The sequence below is a fragment of the Mandrillus leucophaeus genome, unplaced genomic scaffold, assembly GCF_000951045.1.
Source record: "Mandrillus leucophaeus isolate KB7577 unplaced genomic scaffold, Mleu.le_1.0 Scaffold704, whole genome shotgun sequence".
Classification (NCBI taxonomy): Eukaryota; Metazoa; Chordata; class Mammalia; order Primates; family Cercopithecidae; genus Mandrillus; species Mandrillus leucophaeus.
Window position 1 is genome coordinate 1207081 of NW_012107631.1, and position 5460 is coordinate 1212540.

Below are 5460 nucleotides of genomic sequence, written 5' to 3' on the forward strand. Positions count from 1 at the left end.
TCTTAAATTAAATGGCATAGTATTTGCATATAACCTGTGCACATCCTCCTATATACTTTAAATCACATCTAGGTTGCTTATAATACCCAATACAATGTAAATGCTATGTAAATAGTTTTTATGCTGTATTTTTTTGTTGTTTTGTTTTTGAGATGGAGTCTTCCTCTGTCACCCAGTCTGGAGTGTAGTGGCACGATCTCAGCTCACTGCAATCTCCGCCTCCCAGGTTCAAGGGATTCTCTTGCCTCTGACTCCCCAGTAGCTGGGATTACAGGTGTGTGCCACCACACCTGGTTAATTTTTGTATTTTTAGTAGAGACAGGGTTTCACCATGTTGGCTAGGCTGGTCTCAAACTCCTGATCTCAAGTGATTTACCCACCTCGGCCTCCCACAGTACTGGGATTACAGGCATGAGTCACCATGCCCTGCTGTATTGCTTAGGAAATAATGATAATTTTTTTAAAAAGTCTACACATGTTTGGTTCAGATGTAATCACTCATTTTTTTTCTTTTATTTTCCATCTGTGGTTGGTTGAATCCAGGGATATGGAACCCACAGATATAGAGGGCTATATTTTTCTTTTACTAGCTGCAGCACTTACTGTACTGACTGATGAGACAAATACATTCCTTTTGACCCATTCTCTAGTTTATATTTTACTTCATTCAGTTTACACATCTCAGAAAAGAAGTCTATTCCTTCTAAAGTGATTTGAAGCTTTCTTTTTTATCACTGATAATTTTAAAAAATTATTTCCTCATGAATATACATATATACATGTGTAATTTTTTTTTTTTTTTGGTCAAATTGACCCTCAAGTTGATGGTTGCAGTTTTAAGTGTTGGTTCATGATTTTTTGACATATGTGCTGCTTGTTCACCAACCCTTGACTTTGTTTTAGTTACTTTTCAGATTTGACAGTGTTCACATGTATTCAGTTCCTTTGCTAATTTGTGACAGAGATCAAAATGAACTAGTCTTAAATAATCTTGGTGTTTGTCCATGCTGGACCACATGGCTTCTCTCTGCTAGTTACCATAAGGGTGGTCATAACCACTCATCATTCTTTTTATACCTATCTTATTCCTTGCCTAATCAGGATTTAGAAGCAATATTTCAATAATTTACTAATGACTTTCCTCTGGGTCATTAGAAGAAAAATGGTCCCTGTAGAAACAATCTTCTAAATAAATGATAGTATAGAAACATTTTCTAGAGGCTACAAAGTGACCTCTTGAAATACACTAAATTGGTTCTTATCTGTCGGGACATTCAGATCCTTCCTTTATCTCACTGTGGAATAGAAGAATAAATTGGGAAAAATGTGCTCTGCAATCCTCTGCCCTGCCTTAGAGTATGTAAATAGCATCATGCACAAAAAATTTTCAAGCTGTCAGGAGTAAAGTCAGTATGATAATTTGGGATAATTAAATGCTTAAGACAATCAAAATAGAACTGATCCTAGTAAGCTTTTCTCACTTGAAGGAAACTTCTCCAAAAAGTAGTTACTGATCTAAATGTCTTTCAATAAGGCTGTTAAATTAATTGTGGTACAACAATCTACAGTTTGAAATATTTCAGTCTTTAAAAAAGGACAAGCATACCTATGTGTATGCACACAGAAAGATAGATGGTTGCTTTTAAAAAAGAAAAAGTGTGAATAATTCATATACTATGATCCCATTCACATAAAAAATAGCAGAAACAGAACTGAAATATTTACAAAGAGAGAGGGCATTGACTGGAAAGATATACACACCAAACCATACTCAATTCTGCATTGAGAGCTTTTGTTTCTGTGTCTATTTCTTTCTTCTACCAGATTATCAACTGCTGTATTGCCAGATCAAACACAGGATACTCAATTAAAGTTGAATTTCAACTGTAAGCAACAAAATTTTGGGTGTAGTTTCCAAATATTACATGGGACATACTTAAAAAGTATTCATTGTTTATCTGAAATTAAAGTTTAACTGAGTGCCCTGTATTTTTATTTGTTAAATCTGGCAATTCTACCTTAAAGAGAATTTAAATTTTTATCCTTGTATTCCTATTACTAACACAGTTACAGAGATATAGTGGATTACAATAAATAACATGAGGAGGGTAATGTGGAAAGAACAATCAAAACAGATGATTTTGCTAAGTACATTACATATTTATCTCAATTTTCATGGAAATGTCTTCAAATGTCATTAGTGGTCCTATTATAGAAGACACACAGCAGGCAAGTGTCAGAGCTAGAAATGACCCTAAGTTTCTGGGTCCCTATTCAGCAGCCATAAGCAATTGCCAGCTGCATGAAGGTGGAGGCAGAAGTAAAAAGGGAACAAGAGGTGAGGTGTACGTTCTGCCTAAGTGGAACAGAGTAGAACTTTGCACAGACTCCTTAATCTTGCCTAGAGGCAGAATGTGGGATGTACTATATGGGAGGCAGGCAAATCTGGGCCTGGTTCCCACCTCCATCACTCATTTGAACAAGTTATGTAATTTATTTTTGCGTCAATTTTCTTGTCTGTAAAACTGGAGTGAGAGGACCTAACTTGAGTACTGATGTGAAGAGTCAATGAGATAATATCTGTGAAGTGATCAGCACAGGGCTTGGCAAGTGGAAGACACTCAGTCAAGCTAACTTAAAGCCCCAGGTTTTTCATTTGTACAACAGAACAACAACAATAATAGCAACAAGCAATAACACTAACAATATTTATCTTGCCTCTGAGTTGTCCTGAGGATCAGATGAAAATACATATATTATGTTTCTAAATTTTAAAGTGTATCTCACTCTCCTAACAAAGCAGTTGGTCTTCAGATCAGGACCAGAGTTAATATCACGCCAGAGCATTATTACAGGTTTTTTCCAATGAGTAATTAATTTTATTTTTAAACTTATCATACAGTAAAATTGACTCTTTTGGTTTACAAAGTTCTGTGAGTTTTAACACGTTGTATAGGTTTATGTAACCACCACCACAATCCGGATACAGAACATGACTACAGCTTTAGAGATTCTTTTTCAAAGTGTTTTACATTCATGTTGCAAAACACTTTTAAAAATAAGAAAAGAGATGTAGATAAACGTGCTGAAGATGCAAATTAATGAAACCAGCTTTTGTGCACAAATCTCTGCAGTTTCCAGTGTTTTCAGCTTTTGTCTGAGCCATTTTTGCTGTCGGCTTTGCAGACTCTTTCTATAAAAGTAATCAGGCATCCATTCGAGAATTGGGGTCTTTCTTGACACTAAAGGCACATGTCCCAGGCACAAGCCTCAGCATCTTTATTTGATCTTTTTTATACGACCAGGTCTTAAATTTCCGAACCATGTTTTCCCTAATTGCTATTTTCTCTCTAAAATGAAGAAGCCTGGAATAACTAGCACTTTCTTATCCCTTCGGGGAAATTATTTAATTGGGACAAAGGGATATGGAGTTAGAGCAACGATAGGGCTTCCAGAACCCAAAACCTGTCTGGTATAATAACAGAGCCTTACTGTAACCAATCATTCAATCTGTCCCTCTCCCCAACCCCATCCTCTCCATCACCACCTGCCAGATGCCCCCCTGGGACAATCGACTTTGAAACCAAACTTCCCTCTCAGGTCAGCTCCTGCAACCCCTACTCCCCACCCTTGCAGCTCTCCCCGCAGAAGTGACTTGACACACCGCGCTACATCTGGGGAGAGGGGCGGGTCCGCTTTCCGGGTGACTCAAGTCTTTGCTATTTGCCTTTTGTTTCTGGGATGCCTTTGGCTGCCTTTCTCTTCCATCTGCTTTTAATTTTGGTAAGAGAAAAGCTAATGAATCAGGAATGAATCTCCTCTCCACTAATCTTTCTTTCTCTCTCTCTCTCTTAAAGTTGGCGCGCTCTCTTCACAAGTTCCATCACTACCCAAGAAGTGAGGGGGCGGGGTGGGGGGAACAGGCGGGAAGGCATTAATTACACCTAAATCTGAAGTTTACGACCTCAGGTACCACTTTGATGGGGAGAGTTTCTGAAGCTTTCATACAACCTGCAGTGCCTTTGCTGCTGCCGCTGTAGATTTTCAGCTCATTTCTTTCTGGTGCTGCTTCGCGCTGCTCTGTCATGCCTAAATCTATCTCGTCACTGCCAAAGGTGCCTGAATCAGGGTGAATTCCACAAGATTCACCAGCGGTTTTGCTCCTGTCCAAGGTAAATACAGTATGCAAAATGAGGAACCACCCAAGGATGTCGGGGAGGGGGGAGAGAAAGGGATTCCCTCACCTTTTTGGGCACATTCCTCGTTAATTTCCACCAGGAGGAAGCGCGCAGCCCAGCTCCCCTAGTCTCTCTTCTTAAATCCCCCTACCTACGACTGCCGAGGTTGGCCGCACGGCGGGAGTCTCCCCGTCAGTCCTGGCCCTCCCCCGCCCCCCGGGTTGGTTTTTCCCAGCTGCGGAGGTTGGGAGGTTGGGCCAGGGGCTGGGGTGCGAAGAGAGTCGGCGCCCGCAGCGCGCAGCCGGGAAGTCGTCGCTACTCTGGTGGAACTGAGTTGGTTCTGGAGGCGGCGGGCGCGGAGGTGAGCAGTGGGAGCCCGCGGCCTGGGAGAGAACGGGCAGGCGTCGTTGGGGCCCCTCCCCATACTCGGGTGGAGAGTAGCGTTGGTTCGGGTTGCCACTGGACCCAGAGTCCCACTGCTGCTTTGTTCCCAGACTCTCCCCACCTCTTTGGAGATGACTTGAACCCCTTTGGGATCCCAGGGGCTGGCGGGGCGCGGGCTGGGGGGCGACAGTTGTAGCTCCACTTTCTGCTAATGCCGGAAGGTACAAGAAGAGATCAAAAAGTCCTGTAACCTGAAACTTCCCTCGCATCCTAACCAGGACCGGGAAGAGAGGTCCGGGCGGGGGCGGAGACACCCGGAGGCCGACCTTCCGCGGAGGCGGTGCGGGAAGGAACCTGGAAAAGGAGAAGTTTGGTAGGGAAGGAATTGGGGATTAAGCAAGAAGTTAGGCGCGGGGAGACGAGTCTCCTCGGGAAAGGCGGAGGGCGGGAGGCCGGTTGGGTTTATTTAGTGTGGGGCAGGGGAGAGGGAAGACTTTGCGCTCTGGGTGTCGGATGCGCGTCCCTCTCCCGAGTAAGAGTGACTGGAGGGGTTGTGGAGGCGAGGCCCGGGCGGGCTTTCGGAGGGAGAGACTGGTGTCTCTCTGGGACAGAGTGGTGACGACTAGACTCGAAAAGGCCGGTTTTTTCACTCCGGAAGCCGCGACAGCCACCGCTGCTCACGCCTCTCTCCTGCTTGTCCCAGGTCCCTCAGAGGAGCCAGCGAGGGGCGCCAACAAGAGGCGAGGAGGTGCCACCGGGGCGGCGGCAGGAAGAGGAGCGGGAGCAGGATCGCGGAGCCGAGCGTACCGACCCGCCGTGCGTACTTTCTGGAGGGAAGGGGCGGGGGAATCGGCCCCGGAGGGAAGCGCCCGGTGGCGAGGGGGTTAGCCAAGTTCCG

At 44.2% G+C, this 5460-nt stretch overlaps 1 protein-coding gene across 1 annotated transcript in view; it reads left to right on the forward strand.

Annotated features, from left to right (window-relative positions):
- Nucleotides 1-4269: 4269 nt before the first annotated feature.
- TPBG (trophoblast glycoprotein) overlaps nucleotides 4270-5460 on the forward strand; it is a 9604-nt gene continuing 8413 nt past the window's right edge. Inside the window, exons 1-2 of the mRNA XM_011964767.1 lie at nucleotides 4270-4539; nucleotides 5266-5378. The gene's annotated coding sequence lies outside the window, so the exon portion shown is untranslated. The remainder of the gene's footprint in view (nucleotides 4540-5265; nucleotides 5379-5460) is intronic.